Raw genomic sequence first — 25,102 nt, 5'->3', positions numbered from 1 at the left:
AATCAAGTTTAATAAAATAAATATTGTTACATGTTAAACTTAAACAAAAATTATTTTAATATAAATCTCGAAATAAAATTTTATAAATTTTTGTTAAAAAAAAATATAATTATATTAAGGGCAAATATATATACATATATATAATTATTACTTTTTTTTCAAATTTACTGGGGGCAAATGCCCCCCTTTATGTGAACCTCGGTCCGTCCCTGCTCTTAACTCTTGTCTGTGTGAATGCAAATCCACTCAACCAGCACAGTATTTCATTACAAGACTTTTGTTTATTTGTGGCTGTTTTTTTTTTTTTTTTGTGGAGGTTTATAACCCCCATCAAATGATTTGTAGAGTCTCCAAAACCCCCCAAAATTTGAGGTGCCACAAGAATTTTTGCAGGAGATTTTTAAAAACCTCCACAATCTATTTAGTGGGGGTTTTGTGTGTGTTTAGTGAAGGTTTTATATTGAACTTTTGTGACAGTTTTAAATCATTTTTGTGGCAGTTTAAAACCCCCACAAATTAACTATTTTGTGAGGTTTTCAAACCTCCACAAATTTTGTAGTTATTTATTTTTAATTTCAAATCATTCATTAATCTCAAGTTAAAACCCTAAACATTCATTAATCTCATCTCATTTACATATTCTCAAATTAAAAATAGAAGGAATAAAATAAAAAATATACAAAGAAAATGTCTTCTTTCATGAATCAACTTGTATCTTTTATAAGCTGCAACATCAAATTATCCATTCGAGATGCACAAAATTCAACAAGAAATAAAAGTCTGAAAGGGAACAAATGAAATGATACAAACATACAAGCATATAGTTTTAATTCAGCAGAATAAGTAAATATATAAACTCTGAATAAAAGAAAACAGTAAAGCTAATTTTACAAAAAACAAAAGATGCTATACTTGACAAAGAGCTCTGTATTCCTTCTCAAGGCACTTGATACATGACTTCAAGCAGTATAAATAACAAGTCCTTACACAGTTCTTTGTCTCTTTATTATAGTGTCCTTTGACAAGTTCATCTCCTCCAATGCCGACGTTACTACCTCTAAAATTGGCTACAATATTTCATCCATAATCTTGTAAGGGCCAACCTCGGAGAGAAAGTCCAAGCAGGGATTGAGCCTCACAATATCCTGAAAGAAATAGTTCAGTGACATTAAAAGGACCAGTTTGAACATAGATGAGCTTCATATCTACCAGTCCACCTATGCCTAAATAATTTAATAAAAATTTATAAATAAGAAAGCAATTATATATGCAAATCATTGAACCTATTATTGTTCAAACACTAGTGTTTTTAACAGCAACAAAAGCACCAACCTTGTAACACCTCTATATTGAGATGTTCTCTGGCCAAATGTATCAATAAATTTTCTATGAGCAATTTGCTTCTGGTTCTGCTCCACCATTTCGTCTAAGATTATATAACTCAAAAATTTAATGGTCCATTGAAGAATTTGCCTCAGCACTATTACTTTCTAGGAATCGAATGAAGTGAACTTCTCAGTCTAATAACAATTTCAAGGACACAACAAAAAATTCTTGCATTCCGAACGTACAAAATCTATATGGGTAATTCTTCTGCACTAATATGAGAGTTGGAATTTAATACAATGTCAAATTCATATTCCTGCCATTGTTTTTGACTAGTCTCTATAGAGCAATATATTAAGAGACAGATGAGGGTAGGAAGAACTAGGAAACATTAATTCAACTACTCTTTTTTGGAAGTGCTTGAGTTCTCATCCTCCTGCCAAGTTGCTTGCCATTGTTTGTCATAAAATGTTGTCTCCTCCCAAAGCTTCTTAAGAGTTTCGACATCCTCGTTCTCTCAGATCAGAAGAACTCCCACCACTGCTACAAACAGAAGAGTTTTGCAAACGAATCACCAATCAAACACAGAAAAAAATCACCAATCAAACACTATTTCCTTTCTATACACACAAATGCATGCATAATAAATAAAAAGCTTAAAATGTTACCTTTGGTAAAATTTTGTACAAATTTTCATTCAAACATATCTCTTGCCAAGTTAGTAGCTATATTATCTTCAATAGCATCGCTATCTAATAAATTGGTAGCTAATTGGATGTACTCATTATTGGGGTCAAATAATTGTTCAAGTTCATGCTCTTGATACGGCTCATTTTCGTACACTACATCTTCATTTCCTTGACCCATGTCATATATATCCCTTGGCTTGACATGCACAGCAATACTCCACCCTTTATTTACCATATCATCAACATAATACACCATTTGTGCTTGAGATGCTTCAATATAAGGTTCATGTTCTTCACGCTCACCCATGTGAATTAATTTATCGAAATTGACGCAATTGAAATTCCAATGGTCTTTTTTATAACCTCTGTCCCTAGTAGTATCAGACCATTTGCATTTAAAAAGAACAACAGCAAATTGTCCATGGTAGTTGTTCCGAGGGTTACCTGAAACTGTAGGTCGATCTCGGACGAGATCTTCTATGCTGGTCGGAGATGACGTTTCTGACTTGTGGGCGGTGGCCAGAGCTGTCGTGTCCGACTTGTTGAACTGGCGATGCTGTTGATCCTTTGTCACCGGAGGGTGGTGGTACCTGCAAGAGACTCCGATGCTTAAGTTAGCAAGGGTATTAAGCAGGGTTTTTGTAGAATCAGAGTATGAGTTATACCTGGGTACTCCAGTGCATTTATAATGTTGTAGAGTGATATTTTCTGGAGATGAGATAGTTATCTTATCTTATCTTTGAGTGAAGTCATCTCATCTTTAGGGGAACCGTCCTTATCTTTCTAGGCTTTGGCTACCTTTAGATTTGGGACGTGTTCCTTTGTCTGGCCTTCTTGGGCCTCTGTAGTGATTTGGCTGACCTCTTTTACAAAGAGGTCGGATAATCCTGGTCTGAACAGGTCGGTCGACTTGTCGTCAATCAGCCCGGGTCGCACATCTCGGATCCGGGCATGAACAGTGCCCCTGCTTAAGTGTGGTCTTCCTTTTGAGGTTGTGTCCTTTTGGTCTTTCGACCTCTTCTTGAGAAGACGAGCTCGAGCATTTTTGTTGGATTTGTTGTTTTTTTTTGTAGGACTTCAATTTAGTAGCTTTAAATGCGGAACGTTTTTCCTTGTAGCGCACATTTTCGCACTGTCTTGGTAACGTGCGAGGGTTTTAATTGCTTATTAACCTCCCTCTTCACCGTTTCCTTTGCTTCTACTTCTTTTCAAATTTGTTCAAAGAGTTTCTTTTCTCCGCTTCTCCTCTTTTTGCTTCACTGCAACTTTCTTCCTTCTTGCATTTTTTGGCTCGTCTGTGACTTCTCCATTTTCGCTTACTCCCCAGTTTTTAACCATTTTCGCGCTTTTCTCGGAGGTGATTGCCAGTGTGAGCTTGCTGTTTGTTTTCGTCTTCATTACCTTCTTACTTTACAGGTTGGTCCTTTTTTCTTCTGCTTTCTTTTCGCACTATTTTATGTTTGAAAATTTTTTATCTTTGCTTGGTTTCGTGTTTAGAAAGCTTGAATCTTTTTCTGCCTTTGTCGTGAATCTAATCAAATGTGTGCTTTAAGAGTTTCTTTGATGTGCATAACTTTTTTGTGCTTCCTGCTGGTTAGGGTTTTGAATGTTGGTATTATCTCTGATTGTATCTTTCTTGATTTGCGCCTTTGATGATTTCCCCTTTGAAATGCCGAACCGTTTGATTCTGAGAAAGGTTGCGCCCTTGATGATTTCTCCTTTGCATGCTTTGATGTTTGATTATTTCGCTTTTGCTGATAGGCTATAAAAGGTGATGACTTTGATAGATTATTTTGTGTTTTCTCTTGTGGAATGTCACTGTCAAAGGAGGGTTGTTTTCTTGTTTGAGGGATGTCGGGACATAGGTCGCATTCTTTTGAACCCTTACTCCGTTGTTGCCTCCAAAGGGTACCCCTGGACCTTGGTGTGAGTCCTGGGGTCTCCTTTTACTGTTTGTATGCTTTAGCCCGAGTTGTATCCATATTTGTCTGAGATGTTTTGGTTAGTAATCCATTTTCTTTTTCTTACTGTAGGATTAGTTGACCCATGTTGTCTCGCAAAAACATTGTCGAGACCTCTTCCAGAGTCCCCGAGAGCATGTCGGATTAGCTGGACTCCCTCGTGTTGATGTGTATCTCTGTGGTAAATGCTGAGTATTGTGTAGAGCTGAGGAAACATCACAGGATTTGTAGTAGGCAGGAACAAGAGAAAAATTATGAGCTAGTAGCACCTGATCCTGATGAGAGGGTTTGTTTCCCGACCTCGTTCCGGGGGGAGCGTCCCTTCTTCTATGTCTATGACTATTTTTTCAGCCAGCTGAACATTACTTTTCCTTTTACTCCTTTTGAGACCAATTTGTTATGGTCGTGCAATGTATCTCCATCCCAGCTTCATCCGAATTTGTGGGGTTTCCTTAAGATTTTTCAATTACTGTGTCAAGAGTTGGGTGTTAAACCATCTCAAACCCTTTTTTCTTTACCTCTTTGTTTTGACTAAACCCGGGGTGGCTAAGAAGAAGGCTGCTTGGGTATCTTTCTGAGCTACCCAGGGAAAGAAAGTTTTTTCAATGTATGATGAGTCTTTTTGCGATTTCAAGAACTATTTTTTCAAGGTCTGAGCTGTTGAAGGAGCCCGGCCTTTCTTTTTGGATGAGAATAGCGAGCCCAGCTTTCCTTTAGAATGGCAAAAGAATGTAGTGGTATCTAGATAAACTTGAGAGATGTTGGATGAAGTCGATCAAGCCTTTGTAACTATGTTGGAAGAGAACTGGGGGCAGCCTCCTCATCTTGATACAAAGAGATTTCTAGGAAATCCCTCACTTCTCCGAGCTGAGCTGGGTAGTGGTCGACTTCTTTTGCATCTTGTTGTACTTGTTTATTTTGTCGAGCTGTGCATGTTCAGAGATGATTAGAACAATGACTCCATGAAGGCCTTCAAGAAGGCAAGAAAGGCTACAGCAGCCCAGAACATCTCGACAAAGGGGGCTGGGGAAGGATCTTCCCAGGTTCCTCCTAAAAAGCCGATATCGAGCACTTCTGGGCCAAGGAAGATGATTCCTACTCCTCAAGTCCACTTGGTTGATCCTCCCCAGGCTTCTGCTACTACCTCTTCTCCTACTGCCATCCCTCCTCCAAAAAGACAGAGGACTGTTGAGCCTTTCAATATGGATGCCCCCGACTTTGATGCTGTCGAGTTTGTTGATCAACAAATTGCTCCTTATGGTGTTGTTCCTATTGACCATGTATCCATCCTTCGTCATTTGGACTTCATTACTCGGAGCGGTATAAAAATGGCACACATGTTGGCAGCATTATTTCGAACTGCCCAGGATGTTCCAGTCCACACGACAAAGGCTTTTATAGAAGAGGCTAAGTCAGAATATGACAGGATCAAGGGGTTAAAGGAGGATCTCGAGGTGAAGGTGGCTAAACTGGAAAAGGAGTTGGAGGATGAGAAGACTCGGGCTACTGCTGCGGTGGCTTCTGCAAATCTGGCTGAGGAGATGGCGCATAAGCATAAGGAGAGCTATGTCCTGGCCTATGGCGAGATGATAGAGCTCAGGGAGAGGTTGAAATCTGCTCAGGCCGACTATACCGAGCTCCAGGGCCATCTTGTAGGTAGCATGAATGCTGCTTATGAGAATTTGAAGGCTCAGGTTCGAGTTCTTGCGCCCGAGCTCGACCTCACCCTATTCAGCTTGGACAACATTGTAGAAGATGGTAAGATTGTCCCTGATGGCCCGGATGATGACGATGTAGATGTAGACCCTCCTCCTGTGCCATTTGCAAAAGCCTCTGCTACCCCGGCTTCTTCAACTCCTACTACTGAGGTCGGCCAGCCCGACTCTGACCCTGATGTCCAGATCTTGAACTGGGATGATGGGACTGTAGATGCAATTCCCCTTCAGACTCGTCCTCCTTCACCCCGAGATACTGCTACTGGGGAGTCTTTGAATCCTTTATAGTCTTTCTTGATGTATTGTGTATAGCCCAGTCTGTGGGCTTTTGAACTCTTGTTTGTGTTTTGGTTGACTTGGATTTTTTAGTTGCTTTCCTTAGCAATTTATTTAGAAAAACAAATGCCCTTTCAATTCTTGAAGTCGCCTTTTTAGGTGGCTTTTCGATTTATAGTAGCTTTGTTATATGTTTGTTTGCATCTTCTTGACACTTTTCAGGAATCTTTAGAGTGTTGGAGTTTTGCTGTCTGACCTCTTTTGATTGCCTTTGTGCTTTATTTCCTGCTTTAGTCGAGGCTAGCTTTGTTCAACTATTTTTCTTCGCATTCTTTAGTAGAATACTTGCAGATTGATTTTATTGAGGTTATGGCTTTCTGGGTCCGACTTAAGTCCCTTATAGCGCACGCCTTCTGTTGGTCGATTTCTTTGCGAATTATTTTTAGTAATCCCTTGGGATTTACTTTTTATAACTCTGTTGTTTTGATCCGACTTCTTCATGTCGGTCCCTTCTAAGCTATTTTTGGTAATCCATTTTTTAGTTGGACCCCTGCCAGGTCTCTCTTTGTGGATTACCTTTTTATAGCTTTAGTTGGTTTGGGCCGACTTCTTCATGTCGGTCTCTTCTAAGTTATTTCTACTAATCCATTTTATTTGGACCTTGTCAGGTCTCTTTTTATGAGTTACTTTTTATAACTTTTTGTAGTTTTGTTGGGCCGACATCAACATGTCGGTCTCTTCTAATTAAGTTATTTCTAGTAATCCATTTTATTTGGACCTTGTCAGATCTCTTTTTATGGATTACTTTTATAACTTTTTGTAGTTTTGTTGGGCCGACTTCATCATGTCGGTCTCTTCTAAGTTATTTCTAGTAATCCATTTTAAGGGCTGGCCAGGACTCTTTTCTATGGGTTACTTTTTATAACTTTTTGTCGCTTTGATCTGGTCCAACTTCTTTTATGTCGGTCCATTTTAAGTTATTTCTAGCAGTCCATTTTTTGTTTCAGACCTCGTCAGGTCTCTATTCATGGATCGCTTTTTATAACTTCTTGCATTATTCTGTTTTTGTCGCTTTTCATCTTGCCGATTTTAATCCTCGCTTGGCCTGACCTTTGATGAATTCGGTTTTCATCTTCGCCGGCTTTATCATGATCGAGCAGTGAGTTTTGATTTTCACTTTTGCCGATCTGTAGCTTTATAATCGGGTGATGAATTCTTGCGTTTCAGATTAATACATCTTGATAAAGAAGATTTGTAGAAAATCTGAAAAAACTTTATTCAAAATAGAAAATATGCAAATATATACATGTGGGTGCTTTATCTTTCTAAGTCAGGTAGTTCATAGATCTTGGCTCGGTGCCTCGTTAAAAAACTTTTTCAGGAAAAAGAGTGCACTTTATCCTAAGATCTTTATTACCTCCTAACTATAATACCTTCTTAGGTTGCAGGCATGCCATGACCTTGGCAGCTCTCGCCCTTCGAGTTCAGACAGCCTATAGTAGCCATTTCCAAGTACTTCTATGACTCGGTAGGGTCCCTTCCAGTTTGCCGCGAGTTTTCCCTCTCCAGGTCGACTTGTTCCAATATCATTTCAGATTAGGATGAGGTCGTTGTTGGCAAAACTTCGTTGTACTACCTTTTTATTGTATCTTGAGGCCATTCGACGTTTTAGCGCCTCCTCCCTGATCTGAGCTCTTTCCCGTATTTTTGAAAGTAAGTCGAGCTCTTCTTTTTGAAGTTGGGAGTTGGCCTCTTCACTGTAGAAGATCGTTCTAGGGGACCCTTCTTCAATTTCTACTGGGATCATTGCCTCCATTCCATAAGCTAGTCGGAAAGGTGACTCCCCTGTCGTGGAGTGTGGAGTTGCCCGATATGCCCATAGGACTTGTAGGAACTCTTCAGCCCAGCTCCCTTTGCATCCTGTAATCTCCGTTTTAGCCCGGCTAATATAACTTTATTGGCGGCTTCTGCCTGTTCGTTGGCTTGGGGGTGTTCTACGGACGTGAATTGGTGCTTTATTTTCAAGTCAGCCACCAATTTTTTGAAGCCTGCGTCTGTGAATTGAGTGCCTTTGTCTGTGATAATGGAGTATAGAACCCCAAACCTTGTGACAATGTTTCTATATAGGAATTTTCGACTTCTTTGAGCAGTGGCGTTAGCTAGGGGCTCTGCCTCAATCCACTTTGTGAAATAGTCTACCCCTACGATGAAGAACTTGACCTGTCCTGATCCTTGAGGGAAGGGCCCAAGGAAGTCGAGTCCCCATTTTGCAAATGGCCAGAGTGAGGTTACACGAATGAGTTCCTCTGGTGGGACGATGTGGAAATTAGCATGTTTCTGACATGGTGGACATGTCTTTACGAACTCTGTTGCTTCCTTTTGTAAAGTCGGCCTATAGAATCCGCCTCGAAGTACTTTTTTGGTGAGAGCTTGTGCTCCGAGATGATTGCCATAGATGCCACTGTGTATTTCTTCTAAAACTTCCTTTGTGTTGGAAGTCGGCACACATTTTAACAGTGGTGTTAAAATCCCTCTCTTGTATAGAGTATTGTTTATAATGGTGTAGTATTGTGCCTCCCGTTTTAACCTATTCGCCTCATTCTTATCTGCAGGGAGTGTTTCTATTTTGAGATAGTTAATTATGGGAGTCATCCATCCTTGACCCAGACTTGTTATGGCTAGGACCTTTTCTTCTTCCGAAATTGACGGGTTCTGCAGTATTTCTTGGATGAGGCTTCTATTGTTGCCCGCTGGTTTGGTGCTGGCTAGTTTTGAGAGTGCATCAGCTCGAACATTCTGTCCCCGAGGTATGTGGCGGACCTCATATTCCCCGAGTTGTCCGAGCTATTCCCTGGATTTGTCCAAGTACTTTTTCATGGTGGGATCCTTGGCTTCGTAGCTCCCTGCTATTTGTGAGGTGACTACTTGTGAGTCACTGAAGATGATAAGTTTTTGAGCTCCAACCTCCTTAGCCAGCTTCAAACCAGCTAGTAATACCTCATATTTGACCTGATTGTTTGAAGCAGGGAACTCGAACATTAGGGAGAGTTCAATTTGGGTTCCCTGATTGCTTTCTATTATCACGCCTGCTCCGCTCTCGGTTTTGTTAGAGGAGTGGTGCGCAGAAATTGTGATTACACTTTGCTTATGTAAAGTTCATTGCTCTTTCTTTCCCTGGTAATGGCGCCAAAAACATGATGCCAAAACCACGGTTCACAACTTCGCACAACTGACCAGCAAGTGCACTGGGTCGTCCAAGTAATACCTTACGTGAGTAAGGGTCGAATCCCACGGAGATTGTTGGTATGAAGCAAGCTATGGTCACCTTGCAAATCTCAGTTAGACATATATAAATTGATAATGGTGTTTTCGAATAATAATTAATAGAATAGGGATAGAAATACTTATGTAATTCATTGGTGAGAATTTCAGATAAGCGAATGTAGATGCTTTCGTTCCTCTGAACCTCTGCTTTCCTGCTATCTTCATCCAATCAGTCTTACTCATTTCCATGGATGGCTTTATGTGATACATCACCACTGTCAATGGCTACTTTCGGTCATCTCTCGGGAAAATGATCCAATGCCCTGTCACGGCACGGCTAATCGTCTGGAGGCATCACCCTTGTCAATGGCTTCATCTTATCCTCTCAGTGAAAATGGTCAACGCACCCTGTCACGGCACGGCTATTCATCTGTCGGTTCTCGATCATGCTGGAATAGGATTTACTATCCTTTGCGTCTGTCACTAACGCCCCGCAATCGCGAGTTTGGAGCTCGTCACAGTCATTCATTCATTGAATCCTACTTGGAATACCACAGACAAGGTTTAGACCTTTCGGATTCTCTTGAATGCCGCCATCATTCTAGCTTACGCCACGAAGATTCTGGTTAGGAGATCTAAGAGATACTCATTCAATCTAATGTAGAACGGAAGTGGTTGTCAGGCACGCGTTCATAGGGAATGATGATGATTGTCACGTTCATCACATTCAGATTGAAGTACGAATGAATATCTTAGAAGCGAAACAAGATGAATTGAATAGAAAATAGTAGTACTTTGCATTAATCTTTGAGGAACAGCAGAGCTCCACACCTTAATCTATGGAGTGTAGAAACTCTACCGTTAAAAATACATAAGTGAAAGTCCAGGCATGGCCGAGAGGCCAGCCCTCAAACATGATCTAAGATAGCATACAACTGATCAAAGATGGTCAAAAAGACGTCTAATACAATAGTGAAAGGTCTTATTTATAATAAACTAGCTACTAGGGTTTACAGAAGTAAGTAATTGATGCATAAATCCACTTCCAGGGCCCACTTGGTGTGTGCTTGGGCTGAGCTTGAGTGTTGCACGTGTAGAGGTCCTTCTTGGAGTTGAACGCCAGCTTTTGTGCCAGTTTGGGCGTTCAACTCTGGTTTTGGCTCCTTTTCTGGCGCTGGACGCCAGATTTGGGCAGAAAGCTGGCGTTGAACGCCAGTTTACGTCATCTATTCTTGGCCAAAGTATGGACAATTATATATTGCTGGAAAGTCCTGGATGTCTATTTTCCAACGCAATTGGAAGCGCGCCATTTCGAGTTCGGTAGCTCCAGAAAATCCACTTTGAGTGCAGGAAGGTCAGAATCCAACAGCATCAGCAGTCCTTCTTCAACCTCTGAATCTGATTTTTGCTCAAGTCCCTCAATTTCAGCCAGAAAATACCTGAAATCACAGAAAAACGCACAAACTCATAGTAAAGTCCAGAAATGTGAATTTAACATAAAAACTAATGAAAACATCCCTAAAAGTAACTAGATCCTACTAAAAACATACTAAAAACAATGTCAAAAAGCGTATAAATTATCCGCTCATCAAGGAGCTGTCTACGTAGAGATTCCATTCTGTAGAGATTTTCGGGGTGTCAGTAAACTCTGCAATAAAGTCGGCCAGGTACTGTGATTTGATGGCTGTTCGAGCTTCATATTGAATGTCGAATTCAGACAACTCGACTGCCCACTGTAAGATTCTTCTCGCCAAATCTGTTTTCTGTAAAATGCCTTTAATGGGATGGTTAGTCCGAACCTTGATGATGTGGGCTTGAAAATATGGGCGAAGTCGTCGAGATGTTAGTATGAGAACATAGGCAAATTTTTCTATTTTTTGGTAGTTCAGTTCGGACCCTTGTAGTGCTTTGCTGATGAAGTATATAGGTTGTTGTCCACTTTCATCCTCTCTGACCAGTGCTGAGGCTACTGCCCGATTTCCTACAGCGAGGTACAATACAAGTGGTTCTCCTTCCCGTGGCTGAGTTAGAATAGGTGGTTGTACCAGGAACCTTTTGAAATCCTGGAAAGCCTGCTCGCACTCCGTTGTCCATTCAAACCTCTTTCCCTTCCTTAGAGTGGCGTAGAAGGGGAGAGATCTTATTGCTGATCTGGCTAGAAATCTGGACAAGGCTGCCAATCTTTCGTTGAGTTGTTGCACCTCTGTAACACAGCTCGGGCTTTTCATGTCGATTATGACCTGGCACTTGTCCGGGTTTGCTTCTATTCCTCTTTTTGTGAGCATGAATCCCAGAAATTTGCTGGCTTCTACTGCGAAGGTGTATTTTGCTGGATTAAGTCTCATTCCATGCTTACGTATGGTTTTGAAAACTTGGGCGGGGTCGGATAGTAATGTCTCCTCGCTTTATGTTTTCACTAACATGTCGTCCACATATACCTCCATAAGTTTCCCGATATGGTCTGCGAAGACCTTGTTCATTAATCTTTGAACGCCAGCTTTTGTGCCAGTTTGGGCGTTCAACTCTGGTTTTGGCTCCTTTTCTGGCGCTGGATGCCAGATTTGGGCAGAAAGCTGGCGTTGAACACCAGTTTACGTCGTCTATTCTTGGCCAAAGTATGGACTATTATATATTTCTGGAAAGCCCTGGATGTCTATTTTCCAACGCAATTCGAAGCGCGCCATTTCGAGTTCTGTAGCTCCAGAAAATCCACTTTGGGTGCAGGGAGGTCAGAATCCAACAGCATCAGCAGTCCTTCTTCAACCTCTGAATCTGATTTTTGCTCAAGTCCCTCAATTTCAGCCAGAAAATACCTGAAATCACAGAAAAATACACAAACTCATAGTAAAGTCCAGAAATGTGAATTTAACATAAAAACTAATGAAAACATCCCTAAAAGTAACTAGATCCTACTAAAAACATACTAAAAACAATGTCAAAAAGCGTATAAATTATCCGCTCATCACAACACCAAACTTAAATTGTTGCTTGTCCCCAAGCAACTGAAAATCACTTAGGATAAAAAGAAGAGAATATACTATAAATTCCAAACTATCAATGAAACAGAGCTTCAATCATATGAGCGGGACTTATAGCTTTTTGCCTCTTGAATAGTTTTGGCATCTCACTCTATCCATTGAGGTTCAGAATGATTGGCATCTATAGGAACTCAGAGTTCAGATAGTGTTATTGATTCTCCTAGTTCAGTATGATGATTCTTGAACACAGCTTCTTTATGAGTCTTGGCCGTGGCCCTAAGCACTTTGTTTTCCAGTATTACTACCGGATACATAAATGCCACAGACACATAATTGGGTGAACCTTTTCAGATTGTGACTCAGCTTTGCTAAAGTCCCCAATTAGAGGTGTCCAGGGTTCTTAAGCACACTCTTTTTTTGCTTTGGACCTTGACTTTAACCGCTCAGTCTCAAGTTTTCACTTGACACCTACACGCCACAAGCACATGGTTAGGGACAGCTTGGTTTAGCCGCTTAGACCAGGATTTTATTCCTTTAGGCCCTCCTATCCACTGATGCTCAAAGCCTTGGGATCCTTTTTATTTACCCTTGCCTTTTGGTTTTAAGGGTTATTGGCTTTTTGCTCTTGCCTCTTGGTTTTAAGAGCTTTTGGCTTTTTCTGCTTGCTTTTTCTTTTTCTTTTTCTTTTTTTTTGCCTATTTTTTTTTCTGCAAGCTTTGTTCTTTGCTGCTTTTTCTTGCTTCAAGAATCATTTTTATGATTTTTCAGATTATCAAATAACATGTCTCCTAGTCATCATTCTTTCAAGAGCCAACATATTTAACATTCTTAAACAACAACTTCAAAAGATATATGCATTGTTCAAGCATACATTCAGAAAACAAGAAGCATTGTCACCACATTAATATAATTAAGCTAAGTTCAAGGATAAATTTGAAACTCATGTACTTCTTGTTCTTTTGAATTAAAACATTTTTCATTTAAGAGAGGTGATGGATTCATAGGACATTCATAACTTTAAGACAAAGTTACTAACTACTAATGATCATGTAATGAAGACACAAACATAGATAAGCACATAACATAGAAAACGAAAAACAGAAGAAATAAGAACAAGGAATGAATCCACCTTAGTAATGGTGGCGTTTCCTTCTTGAGGAACCAATGATGTCCTTGAGCTCTTCTATGTCTCTTCCTTGTCTTTGTTGCTCCTCCTTCATTGCTTTTAGATCTTCTCTGATTTCATGAAGGATGATGGAGTGCTCTTGATGTTCCACCCTTAGTTGCTTCCAATAATTGTGTGGAAGAAAATGTATCCCCTGAGGTATCTCAGGGATCTCTTGATTTGCAGTCAAATGTTCTACCACTGAGCTATAGACCCTTGATTGAAGCTTTTGTCTTCCCTTTCCTCTTTCTAGAGGTTTCTCTGGCCTTAGGTGCCATCAATGGTTATGGAAAAAAACAAAAAAGCTATGCTTTTACCACACCAAACTTAGAATGTTGCTCGCCCTCGAGCAAAAGAAGAAAGAACAGAAGAAGAAGAAGAAGATATGAAGGAGATGGATGGATGTGTGTATTCGGCCATATGGGTGGGATTGGGTGGGAGAGAGATGTTGAATTTTGAAGGTAGTGGGTGTATGGATGTGAGTGGTAAATGGAAAACAGAAGGGATGATCATGAATGGAAAGAGAGATGATGAGGTAGGTGGGGATCCTGTGGGGTCCACAGATCCTGAGGTGTCAAGGCATTTACATCCCTGCACCAATTTAGGCATGTAAAATGCCCTTGCACACAACTCTGGGCGTTCAGCGCCAGGTTGGTGCCCATTTTGGGCGTTCAATGCCCATTTGTTGCCATGTCTGGTGTTGAACGCCAGAACCATGCTTGTTCTGGGCGTTCAGTGCCAGGATGCTGCCCATTTTGGGTGTTCAGCGCCAGAACCATGCTCTGTTCTGGCGTTGAACGCCAGACAGATGCTCCTCCAGGGTGTGATTTTTCTTCTGCTGTTTTTGATTCTGTTTTTGATTTTTTTGTTTATTTTGTGACTCCACATGATCATGAACCTATAGAGACATATAACTAAGAAAAATATAGTTAGATAAATAGAAATTGGGTTGCCTCCCAACAAGTGCTTCTTTAATGTCAATAGCTTGACAGTGGGCTCTCATGGAGCCTCACAGATGTTCAGAGCATTGTTGAGACTCTCCAACACCAAACTTAGAGTTTGGATATGGGAGTTCAACACCAAACTTAGAGTTTGGTTGTGGCCTCCCAACACCAAACTTAGAGTTTGACTGTGGGGGCTTGGGTTGACTCTGCTTTGAGAGAAGCTTTTCATGCTTCCTCTCCATGGTTGCAGAGGGAGATCCTTGAGTTTTAAACACAAGGGAGTCCTCATTCCATTGAAGGACTAGTTCACCTCTGTCAACATCAATCACAGCTCTTGCTGTGGCCAGGAAAGGTCTTCCTAGGATGATGGATTCATCCTCTTCCTTTCCAGTATCCAGGACTATGAAATCAGCAGGGATGTAAAGGCCTTCAACCTTTACTAACACGTCCTCTACTTGTCCATATGCCTGTTTTCTTGAATTGTCTGCCATCTCTAATGAGATTTTAGCAGCTTGCACCCCATAGATTCCCAGTTTCTCTATTACAGAGAGGGGCATGAGGTTTATTCCTGAACTAAGGTCACATAGAGCCTTAAAGATCATGGTGCCTATGGTACAGGGTATTATGAACTTTCCAGGATCCTGTCTCTTCTGAGGCAATGTCACTTGATCCAGATCACTTAGTTCATTGATGAACAAGGGAGGTTCAACTTCCCAAGTATCAATGCCAAATAATTTGGCATTCAGCTTCATGATTGCACCAAGAAACTTGGCAGTTTGCTCTTCAGTAACATCCTCATTCTCTTCAGAAGAGGAATACTCATCAGAGCTCATGAAGGGCATAAGGAGGTTCAATGGAATCTCTATGGTCTCTAGATGAGCCTCAGAGTCCTTTGGTTCCTCAGAGGGAAGCTCCTTATTGACCACTGGACGTCCCAGGAGGTCTTTCTCTTTGGGATTCACGTCCTCCTCTTCTTCTTTGGGTTCGGCCATGGTGCTTATGTCAATGGCCTTGCACTCTCCTTTTGGATTCTCTTCTGTATTGCTTGGGAGAGTACTAGGAGGGATTTCAGTGATCCTTTTACTCAGCTGGCCCACTTGTGCTTCCAGATTTCTAATGGAAGATCTTGTTTCATTCATGAAACTTATAGTGGCCTTAGATAGATCAGAGACTAAGTTTGCTAAATTAGAAGTATTTTGTTCAGAGTTCTCTGTCTGTTGCTGAGTGGATGATGGAAAAGGCTTGCTATTGCTAAACTTGTTTCTTCCACCATTATTAAAGCCTTGTTGAGGCTTTTGATCCTTCCATGAGAAATTTGGATGATTTCTCCATGATGAGTTATAGGTGTTTCCATAAGGTTCACCTAAATAATTTACCTCTGCTATTGCAGGGTTCTCAAGATCATAAGCTTCTTCTGCATAAGAAGCCTCTTGAGTACTGTTGGATGCAGCTTGCATTCCATTCAGACTCTGAGAAATCATATTGACTTGCTGAGTCAATATTTTATTCTGAGCCAATATGGCATTCAGAGTATCAATCTCAAGAACTCCCTTCTTCATAGGCGTCCCATTATTCACAGGATTCCTTTCAAAAGTGTACATGAATTGGTTATTTGCAATCATGTCAATGAGTTCTTGAGCTTCTGCAGGCGTTTTCTTCAGGTGAATGGATCCACCTGCAGAGGTATCCAATGACATCTTAGATAACTCAGACAGACCATCATAGAATATATCCAGGATGGTCCATTCTGAAAGCATGTCAGAAGGACACTTTTTGGTCAGTCCTTTGTATCTCTCCCAAGCTTCATAGAGGGATTCACCTTCTTTCTATCTGAAGGTTTGAACATTCACTCTAAGCTTGCTCAGCTTTTGAGGAGGAAAGAACTTGGCTAGGAAGGCCTTGACCAGCTTATCCCAAGAGTTCAGGCTATCCTTAGGTTGAGAGTCCAACCATACTCTAGCTCTGTCTCTTACAGCAAAAGGGAAAAGCATGAGCCTGTAGACTTCAGGATCTACTCCATTAGTCTTAACAGTATCACAGATCTGCAACAATTCAGTTAAGAACTGAAAAGGATCTTCAGATGGAAGTCCATGAAACTTGCAGTTCTGCTGCATCAGAGAAACTAATTGAGGTTTCAGCTCAAAGTTGTTTGCTCCAATGGCAGGAATGGAGATGCTTCTTCCATATAAATTGGAATTAGGTGCAGTAAAGTCACCAAGCATCCTCCTTGCATTATTATTATTTTCGGCTGCCATCTCCTCTTCCTGTTCGAAAATTTTTGAAAGGTTATCTCTGGATTGTTGTAATTTAGCTTCTCTTAGTTTTCTCTTCAGAGTCCTTTCAGGTTCTGGATCTGCTTCAACAAGAATATTCTTGTCCTTGCTCCTGCTCATATGACAAAGAAGAGGGCACAAAAAAATAATAATAATAATATAGATCCTTTATACCACAGTATAGGGATCCCTTTGTGAGTGGAAGAAAAGAGGGAGACAAAGAATGTGATGTAAAGAAAGAAACACAACTGTGAGGAGGGCAGAGATGTGAGATGAGATGTTAGTAAATGAATAAATAAATAGAATAAGATGGGAGAGGGAGAATTTTCGAAAATAATTTTTGAAAAAGAGTTAGTGATTTTCGAAAATAGTTTTTGAAAAAGGTTAGTATTTTTTTCGAAATTTTTTTTAAAATCAAAAATAAAAATAATTAGTTAATAAAAAAGAAATTTTTAAAAAAGAGGGGATATATTTTCGAAAATTAGAGAGAGAGAGAGTTAGTTAGGTGGTTTTGAAAAAGTTAAGAAAAAAACAAAAAGTTAGTTAGTTAGTTGAAACAAATTTTGAAAAGATAAGAAGTTAGGAAGTTGGAAAAGATATTTTGAAATTAGATTTTTGAAAAAGATAAGATGAGAAGATATTTTTGAAAAGATATGATAGAAATTAGTTTTTGAAAAAAGATTTGATTTTTAAAATCACAATTAATGACTTGATTCATAAGAAATCACAAGATATGATTCTAGAACTCAATGTTTGAATCTTTCTTAACAAGTAAGTAACAAACTTGAAATTTTTGAATCAAAACATTAATTGTTATTGTTATTTTCGAAAATTTGGTATAAAAATAAGAAAAAGATTTTTGAAAAATATTTTTGGAATTTTCGAAAATAACTAAGAATTTTGAAAAAGATTTGATTTTTGAAAAAGATTTTGAAAAAGATAAGATTTTCAAATTGAAAATTTGATTTGACTCATGAGAAACAATTTGATTTTAAAAATTTTTGAAAAAGTCAATCCAAATTTTCGAATTTGATGAGAGAACAAGGGAAAGATATTTTTTTTTATTTTTGAATTTTTATGATGAGAAAGAAAAACAACAAAAAGACTCAATGCATGAAAATTTTGAATCAAAACAATGAATGCATGCATGAATGATATGAATATCAAGATGAACACCAAGAAGACTTTGAATGTCAAGATGAACATCAAGAACATATTTTTGAAAAATTTTTTGATGCAAAGAAAACATGTAAGACACCAAACTTAGAAATCTTTCATGTTTAGACTCTAAGAAACGAAAAATGCACATGTAAAACAAGAAAAGATACAAAACATGCAAATGCAAAGATCAAACAAGAAGACTTACCAAGAACAACTTGAAGATCATGAAGAACACTATGAATGCATGAATTTTCGAAAAATGCAAGATGCACATGCAATTGACACCAAACTTATGATATGACTCAAGACTCAAACAAGAAACAAAAAATATTTTTGATTTTTATGATTTTATAATTTTTTTGTATTATTTTCGAAAATTATTATGAAAAAGAAAAATAAGGATTCCAAAATTTTTAATATGAATTCCAAGAATCTTGCATTCTTAGTCTAAAGCTTCAGTCCAGGAATTAGACATGGCTCACTAGCCAGCCAAGCTTTAGAAAGATATCAGAATATACTGCTCATTACTTATCAAATATGTAACTTGCCTCTATGCTGATGGTTTGGAAGCCTTAGTCCAAACGAATTTAGACATGGCTTTACAGCCAGCCAGGCTTCACATGCTTCATGAAACACTAGAATTCATTCTTAAAAATTTTGAAGTCATAGAATAATTTATTTTTGAAAACATTATATTTTTTTTATTTTTTTCGAAAACAAAAGAAAAATTTTTGAAAGATTTTTGAAAATTTTTTTTTTGAAAACAAAACAAAAAAGAAAATTACCTAATCTGAGCAACCGGATGAACCGTCAGTTGTCCAAACTCGAACAATCCCCGGCAACGGCGCCAAAAACTTGGTGCTGTTGCCGGATCAAACTTGGCACTGATGTTACCGGACCAAAAGCTTGCCAAAAACTCAAACAATCCCCGGCAACGGCGCCAAAAACTTGGTATGCGGAATCGTGATTACACTTTGCTTATGTAAAATTCATCGCTCTTTCTTTCCCTGGTAATGACGCCAAAAACATGATGCCAAAACCACGGTTCACAACTTCGCACAACTGACCAGCAAGTGCACTGGGTCGTCCAAGTAATACCTTAGTTAGGCAGATATAAATTGATAATGGTGTTTTCGAATAATAATTAATAGAATAGGGATAGAAATACTTATGTAATTCATTGGTGAGAATTTCAGATAAGCGAATGGAGATGCTTTCGTTCCTCTGAACCTTTGCTTTCTTGCTATCTTCATCCAATCAGTCTTACTCCTTTCCATGGCTGGCTTTATGTGATACATCACCACTGTCAATGGCTACTTTTGGTCATCTCTCGGGAAAATGATCCAATGCCCTGTCACGGCACGGCTAATCGTATGGAGGCATCACCCTTGTCAATGGCTTCATCTTATCCTCTCATTGAAAATGGTCAACGCACCCTGTCACGGCACGGCTATTCATCTGTCGGTTCTCGATCATGCTGGAATAGGATTTACTATCCTTTTGCGTCTGTCACTAACGCCCCGCAATCGCGAGTTTGGATCTCGTCACAGTCATTTATTCATTGAATCCTACTTGGAATACCACAGACAAAGTTTAGACCTTCTGGATTCTCTTGAATGCTGCCATCATTCTAGCTTACGCCACGAAGATTCTAGTTAGGAGATCTAAGAGATACTCATTCAATCTAATGTAGAACGGAAGTGGTTGTCAGGCACGCGTTCATAGGGAATGATGATGATTGTCACGTTCATCACATTCAGATTGAAGTATGAATGAATATCTTAGAAGCGAAACAAGATGAATTGAATAGAAAACAGTAGTACTTTGCATTAATCTTTGAGGAAAAGCAGAGCTCCACACCTTAATCTATGGAGTGTAGAAACTCTACCGTTAAAAATACATAAGTGAAAGTCCAGGCATGGCCGAGAGGCCAGCCCTCAAACGTGATCTAAGATAGCATACAACTGATCAAAGATGGTCAAAAAGACGTCTAATACAATAGTGAAAGGTCTTATTTATAATAAACTAGCTACTAGGGTTTACAGAAGTAAGTAATTGATGCATAAATCCACTTCCGGGGCCCACTTGGTGTGTGCTTGGGCTGAGCTTGAGTGTTGCACGTGTAGAGGTCCTTCTTGGAGTTGAACGCCAGCTTTTGTGCCAGTTTGGGCGTTCAACTCTGGTTTTGGCTCCTTTTCTGGCGCTGGACGCCAGATTTGGGCAGAAAGCTGGCGTTGAACGCCAGTTTACGTCGTTTATTCTTGGCCAAAGTATGGACTATTATATATTGCTGGAAAGCCTTAGATGTCTATTTTCCAACGCAATTGGAAGCGCGCCATTTCGAGTTCGGTAGCTCCAGAAAATCCACTTTGAGTGCAGGGAGGTCAGAATCCAACAGCATCAGCAGTCCTTCTTCAACCTCTGAATCTGATTTTTGCTCAAGTCCCTCAATTTCAGCCAGAAAATACCTGAAATCACAGAAAAACACACAAACTCATAGTAAAGTCCAGAAATGTGAATTTAACAAAAACTAATGAAAACATCCCTAAAAGTAACTAGATCCTACTAAAAATATACTAAAAACAATGTCAAAAAGCGTATAAATTATCCGCTCATCAAGTAGCTGTCTACATAGAGATTCCATTCTGTAGAGATTTTCAGGGTGTCAGTAAACTCTGCAATAAAGTCGGCCAGGTACTGTGATTTGATGGCTGTTCGAGCTTCATATTGAATGTCGAATTCAGACAACTCGACTGCCCACTGTAAGATTCTTCTCGCCAAATCTGTTTTCTGTAAAATGCCTTTAATGGGCTGGTTAGTCCGAACCTTGATGATGTGGGCTTGAAAATATGGGCGAAGTCGTCGAGATGTTAGTATGAGAACATAGGCAAATTTTTCTATTTTTTGGTAGTTCAGTTCGGACCCTTGTAGTGCTTTGCTGATGAAGTATATAGGTTGTTGTCCACTTTCGTCCTCTCTGACCAGTGCTGAGGCTACTGCCCGATTTCCTACAGCGAGGTACAATACAAGTGGTTCTCCTTCCCGTGGCTGAGTTAGAATAGGTGGTTGTACCAGGAACCTTTTGAAATCCTGGAAAGCCTGCTCGCACTCCGTTGTCCATTCAAACCTCTTTCCCTTCCTTAGAGTGGCGTAGAAGGGGAGAGATCTTATTACTGATCTGGCTAGAAATCTGGACAAGGCTGCCAATCTTTCATTGAGTTGTTACACCTCTGTAACACAGCTCGGGCTTTTCATGTCGATTATGACCTGGCACTTGTCCAGGTTTGCTTCTATTCCTCTTTGTGTGAGCATGAATCCCAGAAATTTGCCGGCTTCTACTGCGAAGGTGCATTTTGCTGGATTAAGTCTCATTCCATGCTTACGTATGGTTTTGAAAACTTGGGCGGGGTCGGATAGTAATGTCTCCTCGCTTTATGTTTTCACTAACATGTCGTCCACATATACCTCCATAAGTTTCTCGATATGGTCTGCGAAGACCTTGTTCATTAATCTTTGATACGTGGCTCCTGCATTTTTGAGTCCGAATGGCATGACGATGTAGCAGTAGTTTGCTCTTGGGGTTAAGAATGAGGTTTTTTTCTTGATCGGGTGGATACATCAGGATTTGATTGTATCCCGAATAAGCATCCATAAACGAGAGGTATTTGTAACCGGAGTAAGCATCCACTAGGGTGTCGATACTTGGGAGTGGATGTGAATCTTTTGGGCAAGCTTTGTTGAGATCGGTATAGTCGGTGCACATCTGCCACTTTCCATTTGATTTCTTTACTAGGACGACGTTGGCTAGCCATAGTGGGTATTTGACTTCTCTTATGAATCCTGCCTCTAGTAGAGCTTGCACCTGTTCTTCCACAGCTTGGGATCTTTCTGGTCCGAGCTTTCTACGTCTCTGCTGTACTAGCTGAGATCCTGGATATACTGCCAGTTTGTGGCACATTAGTTTGGGGTCTATGCCCGGCATGTCTGTGGCCTTCCATGTGAAGAGGTTGACATTATCTCTTAAGAACTGTATGAGGGACTCCTTTACGTCTCCTTTTAGGATTGTGCCAATATTGGTTGTTGTTCATACCCTGGGTCGAGCTGTCCGACCCGGGATGTTTTAGCGACAAGAGGACCGACCTCTTTAGGTCAAACTATCCGACCTCTTCTCAAAGAGCTCGGCCAAATTGCCAGGAAAGCCCAATAAAGGGCCCAGATAGAGGAACACGACCCAAATCCAAAGGCAGCCCAAAGCCTATAGAGATAAGGGTGGTTCCCTTAAAGATAAGATGACCTCGCACAAAGATAAGATAAGATAAGATAAAATAACTATCTTATCTCCAAAAAGGTCAATCCACACCATTATAAATACACTGGAGCACCCAGCTATAACTCATACTCTGATTCTACTAAAAAACCTGCTTAATACCCTTGCTAACTTAAGCATCGGAGTCCCTTGTAGGTACCACCACCCTCCGGTGACGAAGGATCAGCAGCATAGCCAGTCCAACAAGTCGGATACAAACGTTTCGGCCACCATCCACCAGCCAGACACGTCAGCTCTGACCAGCATAGAAGATCTCGTCCGAAATCAGTCTACAGTTTCAGGTAACCCTCGGAACATTGGCACCGTTGCCGGGGACCTGGAAGTCATCCCATCACCATGGCGGACGACCATGACAACGATCACGACTCTGATCTAGAAGACCGGACGCCGAACAAAAATGTGGATACCACACCAAAAGTTATTCCTCAACCTAACAACGACAAGAATTCACCAAATACGGGAGTCGTGGAGGCACTTCAAGATCACTTAAAATAGCTTGAAAAAGAGGTGGAGCATCAACGAGAAGCGGGGAGAGACTTACGGAGGGAAGTTACGCGACGCCGCGAGTTAGAAGACAAGCTCCTAAAACTCGAAGCAGATCTCAAAGCCAAAACTACTCGATCCGGTCACGAAGATAGCTCCCATAAGGATCAAGACCCATTCACCAAGGAGATCATGAGGACCAAAATCCCAAAGGACTTCAAACTTCCCAACATAACTTTATTCGATGGCACAGCAGATCCTAGTTATCATCTTAGCAATTTTAGAAGTCGAATGTACCTTATTGACACCTCAGATGCAGTCCGTTGCAAAGCCTTCCCGACTACTTTAACAAAGATGGCAATTAAATGTTTTGACAACCTACCCCCTAGGTCCATCTCCAGCTTCGACGACTTAGCCAAGATGTTTCTAGCCAGGTTCTCCATCCAGAAAGACAAAGCTAAGCACGCCCCAAGTTTATTAGAAATCAAGCAAGGAGATCGGAAAAGTCTCCGTAGCTACATGAAAAGATTCAATAAAGCATGTCTGGACATACAAAGTCTACCAACAGAGGCCGCTATTATGGGTGTCATTAATGGCTTGCGAGAGGGACCTTTTAGCCAATCTATATCAAAAAAACATCCCACATCTCTGAACGAAGTACAAGAACGAGCAGAGAAGTACATCAACATGGAGGAAAAATCTCGACTAGGAGAGACCTCAAAAACCGGATTCTCCTACTCTTCCCGAGATAAGGAGAAAGAGTCCAAAAAGAAAGAATATCAACATGGGGAAAAGATCAAAAAATACCACAATTACACCCCTCTTCGAGTGTCCCTTGTGGATCTCTACAGAGAAGTATGCCATACCGAAAAGATACCTCCAGCTCGACCACTTAAAAGCAAAAAAAGAGGAGGAAACCGGGCTGAATATTGTGAATATCATCGAATCTATGGACATTCCACCAATGAATGTTTCGACCTAAAAAATATCATAGAAAAACTGGTAAGAGAAGAAAAGTTAGATCGGTATTTAGCGAACCGAGCAGACGATCCCAGAAAAAGAAGAAGGGATGAAGATGTCGGACGGGCTGAACGACCACCTCGTACGCCCGAGAGACATGTCCACATGATACACGGATGATTTGTGGGAGGAGGGATCTCCAGATCATCTCGCAAAAGATATCTTAAAGAAGTATATCACGTCGAGGGAACAGAGGAAGCACCCGACATCCTCATAATTACTTTTACCAAAGAGGATGCATCTGGCATCATCTCAGGACATGACGATCCCATGGTTATCACTATCATACTAGCAAACGCAAATCTCCACTGCACACTGATAGACCAAGGAAGCTCCGCCGACATCTTGTTCAAAACTACCTTTGACAAACTCGACCTGGAAGAAAAAGAACTCAGAGCATATCCGAACAGCCTGTTCGGACTAGGAGACACTCCAGTTCAGCCACTTGGATACAACTCACTACACACGACCTTTGGAAAAAGAAACCAGTCAAGAACACTCAAGATAGACTACATCGTGGTCGACGTGAGTTCATCTTATAATGCCTTAATAGGTCAGACAACATTAAATCAGCTCGGCGCAGTAGTCTTGACTCCACATCTATGCATGAAGTTCCCAACTACAGAAGGGATAGCTACAATAAAGGCAGACCAGAAGACGGCGCGCCGCTGCTACAACAAAAGTCTAAACCTCAGAGGCAGAGGAGAAGAATTCCACACTATCGAACTCGGTGGAGTTCAGAGGCGAGAAGAACTCCACCTACAACCCGAAGGTAAAGTAGAAAAAGTCCAGATCGGAGATATCCCGGACAAAACAACCAATATCGGTACAATCCTAAAAGGAGACACAAAGGAATCACTCGTACAATTCTTACAAGATAACGTCGACCTCTTTGCATGGAAGGCTGTAGACATGCCAGGCATAGACCCCAAGTTAATGTGCCACAAGCTAGCAGTCTACCCAGGATCTCAGCCAGTACAACAGAAACATAGAAAGCTCGGACCAGAACGATCCCAAGCTATGGAAGAGCAGGTACAAGCTCTACTGGAGGTAGGATTCATAAGAGAAGTCAAGTACCCACTATGGCTAGCTAACGTCGTCTTGGTGAAGAAATCAAATGGGAAGTGGCGGATGTGCACCGACTACACTGATCTCAACAAAGCTTGCCTTAAAGATCCTTACCCACTCCCAAGTATCGACGCTTTGGTGGATGCCTCCTCTGAATATAAATACCTCTCGTTTATGGATGCATATTCAGGATACAATCAAATCCCGATGTACCTGTCCGACCAAGAAAAAACTTCATTCTTAACCCCAAAAGCAAACTACTGCTACATAGTCATGCCTTTCGGACTTAAAAACACAGGAGCTACTTATCAGAGATTAATGAATAAGGTCTTTATAGATCACATCGGAAAAATCATGGAAGTTGTTCCGAGGGTTACCTGAAACTGGAGGTCGATCTCGGACGAGATCTTCCGTACTGGTCGGAGATAACGTGTCCGGTTGGCTGATGACAG

General features: G+C 40.5%; 1 non-coding gene and 1 pseudogene across 1 annotated transcript; one reads left to right on the top strand and one right to left on the bottom strand.

Annotated features, from left to right (window-relative positions):
- Window positions 1–2,019: 2,019 nt before the first annotated feature.
- Window positions 2,020–25,102, bottom strand: part of LOC148581320 (uncharacterized) — an 88,936-nt pseudogene continuing 65,853 nt past the window's right edge.
- Window positions 16,070–16,177, top strand: LOC148581322 (small nucleolar RNA R71). Its single transcript, XR_015895660.1, has one exon. It is a non-coding gene; the product is annotated as a small nucleolar RNA R71 (small nucleolar RNA).

Source organism: Arachis ipaensis, chromosome B10 (genome assembly GCF_059453495.1).
Source record: "Arachis ipaensis isolate K30076 ecotype BB chromosome B10, ASM5945349v1, whole genome shotgun sequence".
NCBI lineage: Eukaryota > Viridiplantae > Streptophyta > Magnoliopsida > Fabales > Fabaceae > Arachis > Arachis ipaensis.
This window is presented reverse-complemented; position numbering and strand designations above follow the sequence as displayed.